The sequence below is a fragment of the Cibotium barometz genome, chromosome 13, assembly GCF_041138505.1.
Source record: "Cibotium barometz isolate CiBa-2024 chromosome 13, ASM4113850v1, whole genome shotgun sequence".
NCBI classification, from domain to species: Eukaryota; Viridiplantae; Streptophyta; class Polypodiopsida; order Cyatheales; family Cibotiaceae; genus Cibotium; species Cibotium barometz.
In genome coordinates this window covers 45378270-45399822 of record NC_141058.1, presented here as the reverse complement: position 1 = coordinate 45399822, position 21553 = coordinate 45378270, and positions in this window count along the sequence as shown.

Below are 21553 nucleotides of genomic sequence, written 5' to 3'. Positions count from 1 at the left end.
TTTAGCCACTCAATGGTTTTAACCAATCATGGCATCTCTATCTTGTATAAAACACTCATTTAGGTTCTTGTACATAGCATAGTTAGAGAAAGCACATAGCTTATATTATAAATAGCCACTCAATGGTTTTAACCACAATCATGACATCTCTTTCTTCTGTATAACACTTCTTGTACATAGCTTAGTTATAGAAAGCTTAGCTATAGAGCAGGTAGAGCAACGATCGAACATGCTTGGTTTTCAAGGTGGCATGCCTCCAAATGATTAGCAAAGCTCCTCCAGCTCCCTCCAACCTATTGTAAACAATGGCAAGATCGAGTTGAACCATGAAAGAAAATCAATCTCGCCATGTGCTAATGAATTCTAGCTCATGTGTCGCCTTCTTCATCCTGCTCATCAATGCACTCATATTGGCAATCCACATACAATATCATTGCCAACTCAACTTCATCAAATGACCCTAACCTTGTAAATAGCCATTCAATGGTTTTTATTAGCCACTCAATGGTTTTAACCAATCATGGCATCTCTATCTTGTATAAAACACTTGTTTAGGTTCTTGTACATAGCTTAGTTAGAGAAAGCACATAGCTTATATTATAAATAGTTTTTATTAGCCGCTTAATGGTTTTAATCACAATCATGACATCTCTTTCTTGTATAAAACACTTGTTTAGGTTCTTGTACGTAGCTTAGTTATAAAAAGCACATAGCTTAGTTATAGAAAGCATGTAGCCTAGTGTTAAGGTTACTACTTTATAGTGTAAATAGTTTGTATTAGCCACTCAGTTGGTTTTAACTACAATCATGACATCTCTTTCTTGTATAAAACACTTGTTTGGGGTTCTTGCAATACATCGTCTTGTTCACATTCATTTGTGTTAGTTAACTACACACGGTAGCTTAGCTTTTCACTTGGTTGGGATTTATCGGTGGTACTTGTGGTGTTCCTTGAACTCCTCCTAATGTTAATTTAGGAGCTATTTGGGGTCTAGCTATATTCTATCTAAATGGCCCCTTGTGTTAAGCTCTGAATCCTATAGGCCTTGTCTAGCTACTTACCCTTAGTTTAGTGGTGGATTCGGTTCATTAGGCACAACGGTGTGATCTTTTTCATGGCTCCTTAATTCCTGATACTAAGTTTGAGAGGTGGTAGCCCTATATGGCTAGAGGTTCCCTCACCCATGTCTCCCCATGATTGTGGTTATGTACATTGGATTCTATTGGGGTGGGTTTATTGTGGTGTGTACATTGGATTCTATTGGGGTGGGTTTATTGTGGTTGTGTACATTGGATTCTATGGGGGTGGGTTTATTATGGTTGTGCATTGGATTCTATGGGGGTGAGTTTATTATTGTGGATGTAGCAGCCCAATCATAGTTGGAATCCTAATTGGGTGTGGGGCTCCTTATTATGTCTAGTAATATAAAACTTGAGTTCCCTCAAGAATTTGTATTGGTAATTATAACTACCATAGGTGTTAGTTAGTTATGTCCTTGTTTCTTTAAAATCCTCCTTGCCATTTTCTTCACTAACTTATTATTCTTTATCATTTATAACACTACAAAAATAACCAAACAAGCCTCAAATAAAGGCCCAATGTACTAGCACGTGAAGAGAAGTACTCTTTTATTGTGAGAGACGACATGTGGATAATCAACTATGATGGAATGGGAGAACCACGATGGTTTGTTGATTTGGATGATAAGAAGCAAGCATGCTGTCAACCCCTAAATGGTGGAGCTGAGCTCGCCAACAAACCCCTAAATTGTGGAGCTAAGTTGGAAGCTAAGCTAAAAGGTACATCTATAAGGTACTGAGCTATTGGCAAAGGGAGTGAGGTCTCGAACAGGAAGGTTACTCTATAAAAACCCATGTAAGCATGTACTTAAAATACCTCTTTGCAAGTATACATATCTAATATTTGAATTTAAATCCCCCCATATAAATTTACATTCATAAATTACATTAATCAAGTATACATATCTAATATTTGAATTTAAATCCCCCCATATAAATTTACATTCATAAATTACATTAATCAAGTATTCATTTAATCCACTCTTGCATGTACATGGCATGTAAGTCTCCTAAATAAATTTAAAGAACCCTTCATATAGTTAGGTGCTATGTTACATATGTATAAAATGACCTCCCCAAGAGTGAGGTCATCATGGAAGTGTCGAAGATGACAAATTCTTGGTCCAGAGATGAGGACGCTAAGAAGATGCCGATTGGAGATAAGAAGCAATTTGTGTTTGACTCTATTCCTTTGAAAAATGTTTAGTTGCTAAAAAGAGGTAGATCATGAGATGCTAGTGCAAACACCTCATAAAGAGCCTAAAGCTAATCTTTGGGGAGCTAGGAGAAGTGTGGATGAGATGAGAGATTTGTTTGCTAATTCACATCTCATTCAAGATGTGAACAAAGACAACCTCATTAAATACCCCCTAGTATATAGCTATAAGGGTAAATCTTGATGCTATACCATTGTGGTGACCCAGGCATGTTCACCTAGAAACCTTGCTCTATTTCATTAGGAAGCCAATGTTGAAGGCCTCCTTGAAGTCATGGGTGTTAGGAGCCCTTGGCTAGATTTTCTTCCACTAATAGCTTTTGTTGGCCCCATTGTGAGGAAAGGATTCCATCTTTCCTTGCATGAGATAGTCTATGACTTGGTTTACTATGGTGGTTTTGCTAGGGGAACATAATTCTTTGTGTTTGCTATGCCATGGACACCCCAGTTTCACTTTCAAGAGCTCCTTTTTATCGCTCATGATTCACATTTGGAATGTGTTTTGCCCAGGAGGAGAGGGATGAGGATTAATACAAGGGCATTGGAGGCATATTAAAAAAACAAATTCCCTATCACTAGATAGCCCTTTAAGGCCCTACAAAGTGTGGTTCTATTATATTCTACCATGTTGTCAGATGATTGAGGCTTGTGCCTAGGTCTAGGATGACAAAGTCCACTCCGAGCCTTAGCCCTTGTGGAGACATATGGTTGGGGGGGTCTGCCGAACAGTTAAGTGGTGAGCTAGCTTGCACGACCCCTTAATTTGGGAACTAATCTTGTTTCCCGTGTTTAGGAGATTTACAAAAGTGCTATAATTGGTGTTAAAACTTGTCTAAATCATGAGAAGGACAACGACAACCCGCCACCAACGATGCACAAAAAAGGTTTTTGTAAGCAAAATGAATTGTGTTTTTTAGAACTAGTTAATCGTTATGACTTTTGCTAGGGTTTAGTCTATACTTAGATTTGAAGGTATGTATACTTGCTTTTTGCTTTTGTGGAATATGCCTGAGGAAAAGAGAAGTTTAGTGATGCATATGCTTGAAATATGTAGATGTGTAAGCTCAATTATATATGTACAGATTTCAAAGATGTGTGCAATGCTTTTTTCATAATTTAGAGAGGTATGTGATGCTTTCCAATGGGCTTTCTTTTTGTAATGCTTTTTATGTGTTTGAGCATAGTTGTGCAAGATTGGTTGTATAAATGATGGTACAATAGCAGCACATGTAGAGTTTGATAATTTACAGGTTGTACATAAGCAAGTTGTACACAATGATGCACTATATAGGACATATAACCATGTGTGTGGTGGCGCTTGGTTGTTCTGTACAAATCGTACAAAAGGTTGTGAAAGGCTTGAGCTAACTCACACATTGGTTGCAGAAGGCTTAAGCAAGATGTACAGGCGTGACGTGACAATAGATGTATATGGAACTAATCTATGGTAGTAGTAGCCCTAGAATAGGTGGTGGCAACATGTTGATGGTGCAACCCTAGAATAGGTGGAAGCATGGTTATTCAAGCAACATATGTGTATAAAGCACATGGGGAAAAAGCGAGGGATGGGGGAGGACTATTTTTGGAAGGCGCTTGATAAAAGGAAATCAATCTTTTGTTTTTAACACTATATTTAGAAAAAGCCCATAAGTATATTTTAATACTTTCAAGGTAAAAACATATAGTTTTGTTTTAGAGCAAAGGCATGCATGAAATTTGTACTAGACAATTGAACCACTTTTTCCCAAAAGTATGTAGGGTGTTATTTTAGCACTATTGGAAAAGGTATGTGAATGAATGTTTAGAAAAGCATAGGTATTTCTCATGTGTAAGTTTTTTAAAGAAAAATCATACACTTGGAAAAAATCAAACCAATTACTTTTGTACTAATTAGAGTTTCCCTTATTTTTAGAGAGAGAAAACATGTTTTTTTGTGAAAAGCATACTAGATAGTTGATTTTAGCACCTAAAAGAGCATGCTTATAGGACGGGTGTTATTATTAGGTATTGTAGGCATAAAAGTTTCCCCTCTTGATACTTGATAGCTCCTTTTCCTCTATTTGAGAATTCTATAGGCTATTGTTATTGGGCGAATATCTCTATAGTTTATCACCAAAACGAATGCTTAGGGGCTTCACCCATTAACGGACTCATCATGGGTCGTGGGCAATTTCTCATTGTAGCCACCTCTTTACAATAGGGTGTACCCGGATGAGCAGAGAAGGACAAAAGGCTGGTTCATAAGATAGAAGAAGGGCATGTCACCCAAGTTCATGATAAAGAGTAGAAAGTACTATGTGGCATGTTATCAGTTTGTTAAGAAGAGTCTTTCCAGCCATGAACCTGCATCTTTAATGAGTACATACAAATCATCTGTGTGAAGTCTTTTTATATGGTGTCGAGAGTGTAACTGTGTATATCTTGTGTAATACAATTTAATAATGTGAGCTTTCACTCATGCATCGTTGTGGTGGGCATGCATTTACATAGCTAAGTTCCTTGTGCCATGAATAGTAGAATGTTCTCTTCACTCCAGTCTAGAAACCTTCTGAACTAATCCCTAGTTCATATGGATTAACCTCTAGAATGTTCCCAGTTCTCAAATTGACTTGTCTAAATAGTGATGATCATGTTGGGAAATGTCTTACTCATGGGGGTTGACTATTTGGGAAGATATAACTTGTAGGGAAGTTGACTACTTTTAAAACTTAATTACTAGGAATCTGGGAGGTTTGGTAGAAGCACTAGTAGGTAGGTTGAAAGAAACCTAAATAGGAAAGAATAAGCTAATTGGAACAGTCTAACAATGTCATGGAAATAATATTTTTACTATTTCATGATAGTGGCTAGGATCATGTCACGAAAAGAGTGTGTTTATTGTGTCATGAAAGGAGTTGCGACCATGACAAGTGAATTTTAGAAGTTTAGAAGCCGTGCACATGGAAGCTACACAATGATGGACATTTATCCAGATTAATACGTTACACACACAGGTAGCCAAGGCCAAATAGAAATATGGTGAGCCATAGCACGATGCAGATTAGTTCTAGAGAGAAGTCTTGCACATATCAATAGGGAGCCAATAAGAGGCAACAATAAGAGGCTATGCAGGAAGCTAAAATCCAAGATCAAGAGGATCAAGAGCATCAAGTCCAAGAAGTTCAATAAATTCAAGAAGATCAATAAGAGGCTATGAGGGGAGCCGAAATCCAAGATCAAGAGCATCAAGTATAAGGAGTTCAATAAATTCAAGAAGATCAATAATTTCAAGAAGGGCAAGGCATCAGTGGAGAATAACTAGATTAGCAAGACAGAGGCCTCAAAGACCAAATGGAAGTTGGATAACCTTAGCTAATGGTAATGGCACTAAAATACCCAAAAGTTCAAAGGGAAGAGCGATAAAGATCAAGATTCCCATGTCTTCTCGCTTTGAAACCACTTTTTGGGCACTAGAGCTCTAGTAGCCCAGAAAATAAATTTCTTTGCAATAACTTTGGTTGTGGTAAAGCAACCAGTTGGTTTGTGTAGTATGGTTTGGACCACTTCTAAACATTTGATGAGCTCAAAAGTGCCTTCTTGAAGAGATTATGGAAGGACAAGACAAACACAACCACATACATGGTGAAAGTTGCAGAGACTCACAAAGAAAAGGCCTATGAAAGACTATGCTGCAAGTTCATAGTACTCGTGATGATGAGATTATTGATGAGATTGGATCATACTAATAGAGCAGCAACTACCCTGAGCTAGTGGTTCGTGGGAGGATTACTTACAATATGCAGAAAATTATGGTATCATTGGATCAAGTAATACCAAGACCCATAAGAGTAGCAAGGAAAACAAGAAGGAGCCTAAGAAAAAGAAGAAGAATTCTGAGAAGGTAAAGAGAAATAGGAGGAGTCCTCGGTGTTAAAGTGTGAAGAATAGACATCTAACTTAAACTCCAATTCAAATTCAAATACAGAAGAGGAGCAGTGTTGAAAATACAAGTGAATAGGGTGTGTGCGAGAACAAGCCCTTGGTTAGAGGCTGTAAAAGAGATGTAAATGTAAGAGAACCTGTGAAAAGGTGAGAAGAATCTACTAGGAGAGAATAAAGGGTAGCATGAGAAGATTTAGGAAGTGTGGAGATATTCTAGGAAGTGTGGAGATATTCTGGGAAAAGTGAAGAGGTGGAGAGAATCAGGGAAAAGAGGTGGAGTGAATCAAGGAGAAATCAGTGGGATTTGATGCTTGATGTAAACTCTATAAATTGAGGCATTGGCCTAATGAGAATTTGCTGGTTTTTGAGTATCCATGCCTACATTAATCTATTTGCTAATTATCTACTAATTACGTCTTAATTATTTGCTAATCACTTTATTAATGATGTTGATTCTAGTGTTTGATCCACCATAGCTCATCACAATGCTCAAATTTCAACATGGTATCAGAGCCATGCCTAGAATCCATCAGATTTATGAGCCCATTATCTAATTAATTAGGATTAGTAGATAATTAGGAAATAATCAAAATTTTAGTTATTTTTCACTTCACCCCTTCATCCCCAGCCAGTGGAGGATCTCATTCATCTTGCACACTCACAATTAGGGCAAACCCTTCTAGCACATGGTAGCCAACATCCTTGAGCTGCAGCCAGTCGAAACGGAAGCGAAAACTGCCAAAGCGTTTAGGAGAAATCGTCATTTTTGTCAGTGCCTTTTTTCTGAGGAGTTTTTGACATTGCAGCTTCCACAAATCAAAGGTCTCTAATTCCTCTTAGCCCAAGGTGTTTTCAAGCATGCTCTACAAGCTGGTGAAGACAGTATTCAGTTTCATCAAGTCTACAGTGAGATCCAAGCTCTTCATCAAATCTGCAGGTGACTTTGGTAAAACAGAGATTAAGCTTTCAATATTTAGTCAAATCTTGTGTTTATTGGCTTAATCCTCTACTAGACTCATTGCTATTGATGCCTTTGAAAGCATTTGAGCTCATTTGAAGTCTAAGGCACTAGATCTGGACTCCCCACATACTCTGTTTTTTGCACACAAAATAATGGTTTAATTTGCTATCAGTACTAATCACTATATTTTGGTGCAATTGAGGGTTCAAATTAACCATTAGGTATCTGATACAGATCCCTATAACTTCAGATTTCAATTCGGAGTTGGTTTGATACTCCAACCATTCCGTACAAATTAGTTACCCTTGATTTAATGTAATTTCTGGTGGTGATTTTATGCTGATAAATTTGTTGTAATCATCTTTTAAACACCAGATTGAGTTGTAAAAGGGTAGACACTGCCCTTGAATCTTGAAATTGGATCAAGAGGTAAGAACCCCTTCACATCACCATGAATACAGCAGCACAGAAAATAGCCAAATTTAATGGGGAGCAGTTTTATACATGGCAGACAAAAACCATGTATTTGCTCATGAGGAAAAATCTGTGGGGATTAGTTGAAGGGAGAGATGAATGCCCAGAGAGAGGGGAAAATGAGTGGAAGAGCATGAATGAAAAAGCATTGGGACTAATTGCACTCAGTTGAAATGATGAAATCATTCATCACATCACAGGGATACAATGGGCAAAAGATGCATGGGATGAACTCAATAAATTTTGGTACACAAGCAAAAAATTCAAAGATAAATCTGTTAATGCAATTCTACAAATTGGACATGAAGGAAAGTAAACCTTTAATCACACACTTGAACAAATATAAAAGCATTAAGCAACAGCTGGCAGCTATTGACAAAAAGGTAGAAGATGATGAGGCATTAGCAGTGCTTCTGAAGAGTGTGTGGCAAAAAGGTAGAAGATGATGAGGCACTAGCAGTGCTTCTGAAGAGTGTGGACAAAGGTGATTATGAAAACATTGTAGCAACACTAAAGAATGTACCTGAATTGAAGCTACACGAGATAGAAGCAGCTCTACTAGAGCAAGAGAGCAGAGGCAAAGAGAAGAAATGGCTCGACTCAACAGCAGGAGAAGAAAAAGCATTCTTCACCCGAGGAGGATTCTCTCAAGGACAAGGACGAGGAAGAGGCAGAGTAGGAGGAAGGACCTTCACTTGCCACAAATGTGGAAGGCCAGGACACATGGCGAGAGACTGCTACAGCAAACCCAATGGAGAAGGAACGACATCGGCAAACTTCATGGAGGCTCCGGATCATCTTTTCTGTGTGTGAGAGAGAGAGAGAGAGAGAGAGAGAGAGAGAGAGAGAGAGAGAGAGAGAGAGAGAGAGAGAGAGAGAGAGAGAGAGAGACCCCACAACCCAATGTAACCTACCCCAACAAAGTAAAACCACCTCGGAGCCACCGATGATGTAGGCCACGTGGTAGATGTATGTGTGAGCACTTTAGTCAAGGTCGCGGCGGACACTTATAGTAGCCTTGGACACATAGAGAGAGAGAGTGTCAAGGACTATGGAGTTTAGGGACTTGAGGCACTGGTCGCGGGCTATCAAGTAAGAGGGAAACTTGGTATAGGATCCAGGTGTGCTAGAGAGTATTCACTTGAGGGGAGGTGTTGAAAATACAAGTGAATAGGGTGTGTGCGGGAACAAGCCCTTGGTTAGAGGCTGTAAAAGAGAAGATGTAAATGTAAGAGAACCTGTGAAAAGGTGAGAAGAATCTACTGGGAGAGAATAAAGGGTAGCATGAGAAGATTTAGGAAGTGTGGAGATATTCTGGGAAGTGTGGAGATATTCTGGGAGATATTCTGGGAAAAGTGAAGAGGTGGAGAGAATCAGGGAAAAGAGGTGGAGTGAATCAAGGAGAAATCAGTGGGATTTGATGCTTGATGTAAACTCTATAAATTGAGGCATTGGCCTAATGAGAATTTGCTGGTTTTTGAGTATCCATGCCTACATTAATCAATTTGCTAATTATCCACTAATTATGTCTTAATTATTTATTAATCACTTTGTTAATGATGTTGATTCTAGTGTTTGATCCACCATAGCTCATCACAATGCTCAAATTTCAACAAGCAGAAGCCTCGAAAGAAGAAAGGCAGGAAGCAGTAGATGTTCACGAAGAACTAAACATCACCCTAGCCCAGGTTGCTGAAGGACACGCTGGAAAGAACAAATTCGGACTGAGACTAGATGCCTTGTATACAAAGTGCAAGAATGAGGGTCACACCAAGGAGGAGTGCTAATTCCCCTCTGTTTAGTTGTGTGCCATCTGCAAAAACAAGACTGACCGCATCACTGACAACACTGACAACTGCTACTACAATACTAGAAATAAGAACCCAAGGGTGGGTGTAAAGGCAACAAAGACAAGTTCAACTGCTCCTAGATGTGAACTAAGAAGTAGCAATAGTAGGACTGTATAATTCCTGCCAATTTGGATGGGGACGAGGTGGAAGGTTTGGTTAGAGAGGAGCACGATTGACTTGCAATTTTTGCAACATGCCTGGTCATAGACGATTAGATTATCCTATGTGGGCATAGACATGAGGTGGAAGTTTTGGTTACAAAGATGGTTAGACTATCCTGTCTGGGTATCCTGTTTGGAAATAGACATCACCAAGAGTTGCAAGAGGCAAGACAACAAAGAAATGCACTTCAGGAGGATCCCACTTCTCTTTGTTCTTGTGCAACTCCTTGTTATACTTCTTGAGACTAAATTGATTTCTTGTGTTAACAAACACTCCTTGGAAGTTGGATGCCTAATTTTCTCCTAAGGATTCCCCTACCTTCGGATTCATGGGTTGTGGCAGCCTGTCTTGATTCATGTTATCTCTCTTGAAAATTACTAGCTCTCTACAGTTGGGGGTGGGTGCTTACAGCACGACTTTGAGCTTGTTGAAGTATTCCTCCCACATTGCTTTGAGTTGTTATGTTGCATGCTTCTCCCATTCTTACATTTTGGCAGCATCGAGCTTATACATCGCTAGAGTGGTATGGAGGAATAGCGGAATACCTGGAAACAAGAGCCTCACACGGTCCCGCGAATTCTGGATTTGCTAACTCATTCTGTAATAAACAACGCCTTGAATTTTATGAAAAGAAGGTATTCAACCGCCCTATTTTTGGGTGTAGCTCCAGCGAAGGAGCAAGGGGCAAGACATGGAACCTCAGGGTTTGCTCCTATATGAAGTGGTTAAACCATGTCCGATGCCACAATGTCTCAAACATTTGGTATCGATCCTCAGCTGGGTTTATGCTAACCCTGTCCCTTGAGACCATAGCCACAAGACAAGGGCAAGGGTAATGAAACAGAAGGCCTCTCTATGCCAACATCATACAAGTAGAAAATATAGTACAAGGGCAGTAAGAAAGGCTAGCACTAGGATCAAGAGAGTCTAAAAGAGTGCAAGTGATGCCACAACCAAGCTTCCTCAATGCAAAGCTGCTTTGCAGATTTGATTACTAGGGATGAGAGACAGTTGAGAGCCAAGATCTAATTACAACTAGACAACTAAACATCTAACTAGGGTGTATAAAGTTGGTGTAGCACTTTGCAACCGAGCCATCCATAACCTAATCTAGCTATTAATCCATAAATTTTCTACTTCAACCAAGAACAAAGAGGCTCTAATTATCCAATAATGGGAAGTCCTTACACTATCTCAATTCCTTATCCATGTGACACCTCAGTAGTTTACTACACTTTTCCATCACCTGAACTTAGGATGTTCATCACATTAGTTATTAATAATCAATTAAGAATCAACACATTAATCAATTCCCAACAAGTTTACACTTGATACAAAGTGAACAAACATAATACTAGTATTAGCGACATAAAAATTCACATGAAAATCACCCACAATATTAACCATATATCATGGCTTGAAACGCAAGTACCAATAACACTAAGTAACAAACTCTCTATGGTGTCTATGATGTGGTGATGCCATGGTGTTTGTGAATTGCTCCTCTACATGTGAGGTAGCATCATTACTTCTTACATTTGAATCTTCTATTGCCTTCAATGGTGCATACAAACTACTCATCTCATTAAAGATAACATCTATGCTTACTTGCATCTCACGAGTGGTAGGGTTATAAGATCTATAGCCTTTCTTCTCCAAAGCATAACTAAAGAAGATGCATTTCTTTGCCTACTTTGTTCTCACTTTATCGGTCACGAGAACATGCACATACATATGGTTTTATGCCTGTAAACCTCTATTAAGGCATCATATCATGAATAGCTATAATGGAAGTCTTGTTTATAATGAATAGCTATAATGGAAGTCTTGTTTATAATGTAAACAACTACTAATGGCTGTTGCTTCTACTTAAAATTAATATGACGTATTCTTTTTAGACATCAAAGCACGTGCCACTTCTGCAATGGGCCTATTTTTTCTTTCTTTGCAACACCATTCTGTTTGCGGAGTGTACCTACATGTAAACTATCTCTTGATTTCTTGCTTTCTCAAGAAATTGTTGAACTCATTGGAAAAATACTTTCCCCCACCATTTGATCTTAGGTATTTGATATGTATACATTTTTCTTTTTAGATCAAGACTTTAAATATCTGAACGTGAGCATTCACTTTTCTCCTTCATGAAATTAACCCACACTTTCTTAGTGTGATCAGTAATAATGAATGTAACCGAATACCTGTAACCTACAATTATTGTGGTCTTGGTCATCCACATGTATTTGAATGTATAACATCCAATGGCCTTGCATGATATGCTTTTCATGTGGGAAAGCATGTTTAGCTTTTCCAATAGAAAGGAGGTTCTTTGTGATATTTGGAACATGACGTACATCTACGAAGTACCTCATTTTGCCATCCCGCATAGACGTCGAGAACTGCTATGAGTTTCTCAAACTCAACCATGGCTATGAATGAATACTATGAGCAAAGGAAGCAGTGAGAGAAAAAATAGCAAGAGTAGCAAAATAGAAGATAATAAAAGAGCACAAATGAAAGATGAAGAGTGGGTGATGAAAACGTTAAAACATGGTAGTGATATTCCAAATAGTAAAAAGATCTATACACGAATTCATGATGATGATAATAATGAAGATGTACAACATTCGAAAAGACATGGTGGCAAAGTGAAGTAAAAGAAAGGCCACCCCACAATGTGATAATAATAGCCCAATTTGGATATTCATGAGCCAATACATGATGACAATGTGGACAAAGACACACGGTACGTATGTGCATGACAAAAATAGTGTACACTCGAATAGACACTGGTTCTGCTAACCATCCAAAATAAGGCTTTAATCGAAAACCATTTCCAAGCTTTGCTAGTTTCACACCATCTAGTGTCATTAATTCAAATGTGCACGTGCGCCGAGTTTGGAAGATATCTGGTATGGGCTCGTCCACCATAACTTAAGTTTACCTAGATAAGGACACATTCTGGAATTCAATAATAAGACCGAATCATTGACATCAAAAAACCAAAATTTTGTATTTCGATCAATCCACAGCTTTCTTTCGCATTGGACGGCATCGGATGTCCAGATACTCTGCAACCTCTTCTCCTCCAATGCTAGTAACTATTCTAGTCGGTTTCCTTAGGAATCTTCCAAAGATAATCGGGCAGTCATCGCAACTCTTAAATTGGGAATAACAAACTCCATTGGAACCACCACTTCCATCTCGTAAACCATGGAAAACGGTGTTTACCTTGTTGTGCTAACTTGCAATAACCAGTCTGAAACTCCCATAATGCGAAGTACAACTTCTAGTCCCAATTTGCCTGATTCTCCTTGACCACTTTCTTCCAAAAAAAAAAATCTTATTGGAGGATTCGGCTTGACCTATGGATAACACATTATAGATTTCTTATGAATGATCATGTGCTATTGAGTTAATCTCTTAATCACTTTGTTCATATATATTATGCTCATAAAGACATTGTGTGTTGGCCTAATTCTTGATAAGCGTAGGATATTACTTACAATGCTAGTTAAAGAAGGTAACTAATAAGATATTCTCTCCCACTGATTGGGAGATTAAAGTAGGGGATAAGGGTGGTTTTTTTATTTGATTAAAATATGATTTTAGTTAGTTATGGTCTTGTAGCTTGTTTGTAAGTTGAGAAAATGGAAGGGAGGAGGGATTCTTTTCTTGAAGGCTTTATTGCACCAACTTCCAAACCATCCACTATGCAAACAAACCAAACACCTTTATTAGCTCCACATGGAGCACTCCTCAGCCATCCAGAGTCTCCCACAAGCCAACTCGTTACCCCACCATATGTGTCACCTCCTTGCCACCACTTGTGCTTATTTGCCCAAGGTAGTCATTGGCTCTACATGCCACATAGGCACCTCTTCTATGAGTGCAATGTGGACTAGTTGTGCCACCTTCTTCATCAAGCTGCAGCAAATGACCAACATCAGTTGCCTTCACCAACCATCTCCTCCAAGAAATTATCTCTCACTCCAACCGGCATGGCACCTCCAAATTGGCCACTTCCCAATAGTACTAATGTCCCTTACCAATCTAATGAGTAACACCACATGGTAATGGTCTTGTCATATGCATCAAGATAAGGACATGGTTGAGCATGTACCCCATGTGGCTGCTATTAGTCCCATTTTGGATTAACGAAGATACTCCTTCAATTGAGGAAATTAATAAGTATTATATAATGGCACTATTAAAGTTGTACATTTTGAGATACTGGCCACCCAAGGCCGAGTAAGTTTTGGACGCCCAAGTGTGATTAAGGGCCGGTTGTATAAAAGGCAAATTCTCATAAGAAAGGACACAATCCCCCTTTGTGCTATGAGAGCTCTCGCTTTGTCTTGTGCTTGTGAGAGAAAGAGAGAGAGTGAGAGTGTACTCTAGCGTATGTTCCTCTTCTATGCATATGTGTGTGGGAGAGTGAGAGGTAGATTGCCTTGCATTGTGGTGAGAGTGACTTTTTGCGATGACAACGTGGAGGTGGAGATTGGAGGAGTGGAGCTTCCAAAAGTGAGCTTGGGGAGCCTCGAGGGACGTGAGCTTGAAGCATTGGTAAGTACTCAACGATGGTTGTTGTCTGTTGTTTCTTCCTGATTGTGAATGGGTAGAGTTCTCTCTTGAGAGGTGTAGTAGTCCATAACATTTTTTGGCGTTGCTGCTAGAGAAACACCATTGTTTCTTCCATTCTCTTAGAGCTCCAGCTCCCATTATGCAAGATTCACTATTGCCTTTGCATTTGGAAGGTGCATTATAAAGAAATTGTGTAGATAAGGTTTGAGTGGTAGAGAAAGAATTATATTAATTCTAGAAAATCATGTTTTAGAAGTGTGGTGAGTACTTGGTAGAACCTAGAGAAAAGCTACACTTAGTCTTACATTCAATTTTGTTGTTTTCCATCACCAATTCATACAATGTGAGCTAACAGTTGGTGACATGCAGTGTATTAATATTTTACGAAGCCTCTAAAAATCTCATAGACTTATTGATTCCTTTCATGCACATGAAACATAAAGATGTGTTTTTTCTAAAAATCACGAAAACTATAAAAAATAAGGAGCCATTGGTTATGTCCATGTGTCAAAACCCTAAGATCTCTCTAAATAATTGTTATGCATCAACATGCATAAATCAGGCATAAACTCGTCCACCCAACCACCTCCGAGCCCAAGGGATGCACACATGAATTATAAATGAAATACATCATACCTCTACCTTGATGTCCCATACCATCAAGAGGTATAACTCCAATCCAATAGCATTTAGCTATAGTGTGAAATGGTAGGTGAGTAGTTATGATCCTCTACACAAGAGAGCATAATATAACCTAGCCTCGAGCTAACATCAAGAGACCATAGCCTAAGCCTCAAAATAACATAGCCTTGGCCTCCAAGCCCCCAAGCCTCCCTTGAGTGTGCCCCATGCCCCTATTATATAGAAGGGCCCTCAAGTGACTCTTGACTCTCTATTTCCCATGTGTGACCCTTGGATGCCTGACCTTGACCTTAACCCTTAAGGTTAGTCCTAACCCATACTCCACTAGAGCTTGTTCCCATGTTCCCATGCTCACAAGCCTAATGTGGGTTAGCCTCCTAGTATATGCGCACATAATGTGCATATAACACCATGTATTGCATTGCATTCCTAATCCTTGGCACAACATTTTTAGATCAGTTGGATAGGGAAATCACCTTCTAACCATCATTCGGTCGATGCGGTTGTAAATACACGAAAGTGCAGGAAACCGTTCATGGTGTGAAACATAACTTGCTACTTCATGGTGTGAAACACTTTTCGCAACAATCAGCACCAGGAATCTCGCGATTACCTTACTAAAATTAGGGCGCCTTATCCTGACACATTTGACACAACAAAATAGAAAAATCTTATCTCGTGAAATAGCAGTGAAGCACTTCACGATGTGAACAACATTCTATTTCACGGCATGAATTGAACTCTAGTATTTCACGACGTGAACCATAACCTGCTACTTCATGGGTTGACACTTCGCGAATTAATGCTTCAGGTATTAACGCTTCACGTGTTAACGCTTCACGTGTTAGCGATTCACGAAATAACCTTTCACGAACTGCTAGTTCACGAATTAAGGGTTGTCAAACCAAAGATAAGAGAGTACCCTAATTGCACCATTGGAGTCTATCCGACTTAGATTAAAGTAATTCTAAGCTAAAAAATCAAAAACATGAACACCAATTGCCGCAACGTGAAAAATAGTTCACAATGTGAACACCATTCTATTTCACGGCGTGAACCATTGTCCTGTTTCACGAAGATCTGCTATTTCACGACCAAAAAAAACGGTTCGGTAGAAAACCAGGTGAAATGGTTGTAGTGATTTCTTCTATTGAAACACATTCTCATGCACTTAAGGTCCAAGAAAGTCATTGGAGACGACCTTACCCTTGACGACAATGCATCAAATCACCCAGGTTCTCCCTATCGAAAAAGTGTTGGCTCGCAAGCACTCAATTAAGTGTTTTAGCTTGGAGGAATTTGACCACCATAGAAACAAGTAATGAAGAATCCATGGAAGAAGGGCTAATATTCTTTTGCCTTGGTGGAGAGGAAGAAAAACCCTCTTCTCCTATGAGGTCCAGCGGAATCTTTGATATGACCAGGGGATTTTTCGGGCTCTAGCACGGCATGGAGGATGAAGAGCAATCTGCGAGCACGGGCCCGTCAACAAGCGCAGAGGACGACACGGTCTAAGACTAGATTTACCAACCTAACCTTCTAGGCCTAGAAGTGCTAACATAGTGAGGATTAGTGGAATGACCCCCAGGGTTAGAAGGGATAAGGAAAGCGCTGCCAGGACAGGTCAAGTCTTCTTCCCCACATTGGAGGAAATGGAAACATACTTGAAGAGGGCTAAGGTAGAGCGACAATTGCAGCTATTGAGCTTAAGAAAACAAGAGCTTGATACGCGAAGAAAAAGGGCGAAACAAAGGAAAATGGAGGATTTGAATCCATTTCAACCACGTGGCAAATAACCAAAAACATGTAGAAATTCCATTGATAGCATGTGGATGGGAATAACAAAAGGAGTGATACCAACTCTAGAACCCATCAATGAGGAACCAACGGCTGACGAAAGCCTTGAAACACAAGAAGAGGAGGACAATCTACCTAGGGCACCTGAATGAGGTGAGGATTATCTCTATACAAGAGAGGATATACAAGAAATGATCAATGATCCCACGTTCTTTTGTAGAGCATGGAACTCTTAATCGAAACAAAGGTGGGCTGAGGTTGCTAACAATGAGCCAAGCAATGAGGAATTACCCGAACCTAGCCACATACCCAAATTGAATAGAAGACCCTATCCAGGAAGAGAATGTGGTCTAGGTAGGGGGGAGTAGCTCCTCAGAGGCCAATTGTGGATCCTAACGTAGACCTAAATGCAGTCACACAAGGGTGAATCTGCTAAATATGGCTGCAAAAATGGACTGAGGTATGGTTAGGGAGCTAGGCATTGCCTTGGAATCCAGAGCATCCCAGATAAAGCCACATATTATTTCAAAGTGTGTGCAAAAATTCTCAGGAGATAGGGACCTAATCCAACATGTAAAGGTCTTTGAGTCTACCTGTTAAACATGTCGGCCCCAGTGAGCGACGTAACCATGATACGTGCTTTTTCTCTGACCCTAGAAGGGAAGGCTCACCAATGGTATCGAATACTAAAACCTGAAGACTCGACTTGAAAATGTATTCATACCGATCTTGGCTTGAAGTGGTAACAGATGGAGTCCTATGGCTCAGCTCCACAGGCTCAGCTCCACAATATCAAGAAAAAGGAAAATAAGTCCATGTGGGATTATGTTTCTCGGCTCAAGCACTTAAATTCAAGATGCAAGTTGAGGGAAAGGCTAACTGATGATCAGTTATTGCCTTGCTTCCGGAGAGGAGTCTGAGATTATAAGATGCATGATTATCTAGTGTAAGGCTGACCAGCTGCTCTAGATACTTGTGCTGTAAGCTGGCAATTGAATATAAGGACAATATGCTTAAGCCGCAACCAAAAGATGCCAAGGCAACTTCAATAGTAGTGACAACATCACGAGTCTCCAGCCATCAGGACACAAGAACCAAGAGCAAGTAAGTTGGCAATATAATAGTGAAAGAACTTAGTAATACCATCTTGGAGAAATTAAAAGTTAGGGATGGGAGAGAGGCATCAAGAAATGCTTATCTCTATCCCCAGAGAGAATTGATTTGGTGCTTAATTTATAGACAAAATCACACAAGCACCGAATGCCCTCACTTAAGACCAAGGCAATTACTCTATTGTGCTCATTGTCAGAGATTGGGAAACCATGACACTGCCATGTGCAGATATCCGAGGGTCCAGCCTTTAGAATAACTGTCAGCACCCAAAGTGCCGCTAGCCTTGCCAGCACCACCAGTGCAAACCAATGTGACTGCAGGGCAAGAGGGATGTTCTGAATGCAAGACATACTGCCTTTGCCGCTACCTGTTCTATCACCACAACCACCATAGGTCGAAATCTACTAGGTGATTGAGGAACCCTTGGATGAGGGAGAAATCATGCGCGAGGTAGAAGTCAATAATGACTACTACGAGGAGCCCATGGAGATCACACCAAAGTATTATGTCTTACAAAACAGTACATCAGTATCAGTGTTTCAAACCACGGTACAATGGAAAGGAAAAGACATAAACTCAACTATGGGAAGGAGACCCATACAATGTTTTTATTGTAATGGATGTCATCAAGTAGGGGAGTGTCCTCTTAAGAATGTAGCTAATGCTGGCCAAGCTCAGCCAGTCATAGCACAGACCAACGTCATGCCTACACTTTCATGTGTGAAGTGTGGTGTTGATCATTTGATCAAAGATTGTCCATATCGTACTAGTAGTTCTGCTTCTACTTCTAACCATGCCATTATTAGGACTATAAGTGTGCAGCCTGGGAATATCACATCACTGAATGTCATGACATGAGTGCAATCAAAACAAGCACACAAAGGGAAAACCCAGGAGAGGTGTTACAACCTCTAAGACTGGGAGAAGGAGAAGAGTGAAAAAAATTGGGCAAGGGAGATACCATGGTCATAATTCAGGATGGATCTGAAGAAGATACAATTGACACTAGATCCACCTAATCAAAGGAAGAAGGTGACCAAGTGCTAAAACAGGATGGGTATGCCCAAGAAATTGTAAGAGAAAGACCAGCAACCCTTAAGGGGATTGGAGAATATCGAAATGCTGAAGAAGGAATAAGGAATATTGAAGAAGTTAAGACCCTAGTTGAGGAATGCTAACGCAATCACAAAGTCAACAAGTTAAGGGCTAACCGAGCTAGGGATATAGTGTATCCAAGAATTGAGTTGTTAAAGAAAAGGAGATTGGATGTGCCTACTCCAATCCTAGAAGAGTCCGAGGAAGGGACTTAAAGTGACCTCATGACAAGAATGTTTGAGGAAGCAAATCAAGATTTGTAAATCCATTCATTCCCTAGGATTGAATACATGACAAACACGTGTAAAGAGCCCTCACTTGCCAGGGAACCTAGAGACATAGGCAGTCTTGTAGCCATACTGTCCACAACTGTAAAAATGCCACTAGGACCATTGTTACGTAATACGCCGGCATTGTGGACAGATGTCAAGGATTGGGTAGAAGGAAGATTGAACCCAATGTCCACTATAGAGGAGAGCGAGACACCTCTGGTAAAGAAAAACCTAGTACATGAGGAAGAAGGAACACCCAAATTCGTCAAAATATCTGTCAACCAATTGGGTCGGTATTATGAGAGTGATGATACGAATGCCACAATTCCAATCCACAAAAACGGATACCAAGCACTGGCTATCCTAGATGGAGGCACGGGTGTGAGCATTATTACCAAACGATGTTGGGAAAATTGGGGAAAACTAGAATTGGAAAGAGCAAATCTAATCATCAAGATGGCAAATGGAACATCCACAAGACTGGGGCTGTTAAAAATGTTAGGCTTAAGGTCTTTTTGTTCTGCTACCATCATACATTTGTTGTAATGGGTTTTTTGCGCCATCCGAATTCATATGACATTATCTTGGGCAGACCCTTCGTGAGGGAAGCCAAATTGGTGCATGATTAGGCGTTAGATAAGGTGTATGTTCGAAAGGATTCACAGATTCTAAAAATCGATCTGCATACGTGGAAGGCACACCCCATGATGGAAGGAAAATTGTTTGGAAATGATTCGGTCACCACACAGAGCGAACCACATCCTTTTATAAGTCTGCCAGTTGAGGAGAATTCACGGGAAGAGTTAGAGGCTGCAATGTATGCATCGCTTCCGCCTTTGGATTTTAGCGAAAACTAGATGCACATGCTTGCTACTATAGATGCATTGCCCCCCCCAATATATTGAATCGAGAAACATTCCTACCACCTCAGTGTGCATGGTAGATGTGAACCAAGAAAAGAGGAAACAGAGGATGAAGCCTCCAACATAGAGGGGCTTGGGTCACAAGGCTGCCATCACCCAACGCCTTAGGAGATGATGCAAACAAAAGAGTTACATCACTTGATAAAATGCCCTACTACGAAGTAAACCCATGGACGCCTAGTGGCTAAGATATCTCGAGGTCACTAAGGTGCACAAGGAGTTTTCTAAGAACTGGGGTGAGGAGTTGAGTAAGATAACCCTAGAAGGAAAACGAGAGAAAGAGGTTATGCCGCCACAGGAGCTGGAAACACCTAACCTCACTAAGTCAGGATGTAGAAAAAGAAATAAGGCTATGGCTGATGAAGCCAAGCATGAGGCAAAGAAGGTGATGGCTTTGACGAAAGATGAGGAGGATGACAAGCTAGACCCACTCTCAGTGCCGGACCATTTCAAAACATACACCATTAATGAACGAAAGGTGGTCTAATTGACAGCTAAAAGAGTAAAGAAAGATGGCCAATCCATGTCTTACGAAGGTCTAGTTGAAGTTAAGGAGGTTAATATTGCAGAGCCAGGGAGGACACCAAATTTGTCTACCCATTGTTAAGACTTAACTGCACTAAAGAAGGAGAGCTCATCGCTCTCTTAAAAGAATTCAAGGATTGTTTTGCTTGGAAATACATGGAAATGAAGAGTGTACCACTCGAGGTGGTTCAACACACTATCCCAATCATGTAAGGATCGAGACCATCAAGCCAAAAACCGTATTAGATGAATCCAAAATATGTGGCAATTGTAAAGGAGGAAATTGATAAACTCATTGCGCGGATTTCATCTATGAAATTGAGCACACAGATTGGCTTTCACCAATCATGATTGTGCCAAAGAAAAATGAAAAAATTGAGAGTTTGTGTTGATCTCAAAAAGTTCAATGTAGCCACCACCACCAGGAAAGACCACTACCCACACTGCCATATACAGAACATGTATTAGAACGGGTAGCAGGTGTGAAGAAGCCTACAACTTCTTATATGGGTTTTCAGGCTATAATCAAGTGTCCAAAGCACCAAAAGACCAGCACAAGACGTCTTTCAATACAATGTGGGAAACACATGCTTATAAGGTTATGCATTTTGGTCTGACCAATGCCCCAGCAACTTTCCAACGAACTGATGTGCACGACCTTCAAGGACTACTTACAAAAGTGGCTAGAGATATTCATTAACAATCTGTGTGCACACTCACGCTGGATTGAGCACTTGGCTTGCTTGAGGAAGGTGTTTGAAAGATGTCGATTATATCATATGTCCTTAAACCCTTTAAAGTGTTAATTCTGGGTCAAGCACGGTGTAATCTTAGGGCACATTGTGTTTAAAAATGGTATTTCACTAATGAGAGCAAGGTAAAATTGATCTTGGAATTACCCACACCAACCAACTACAAAGATGTACATTGGTTTATGG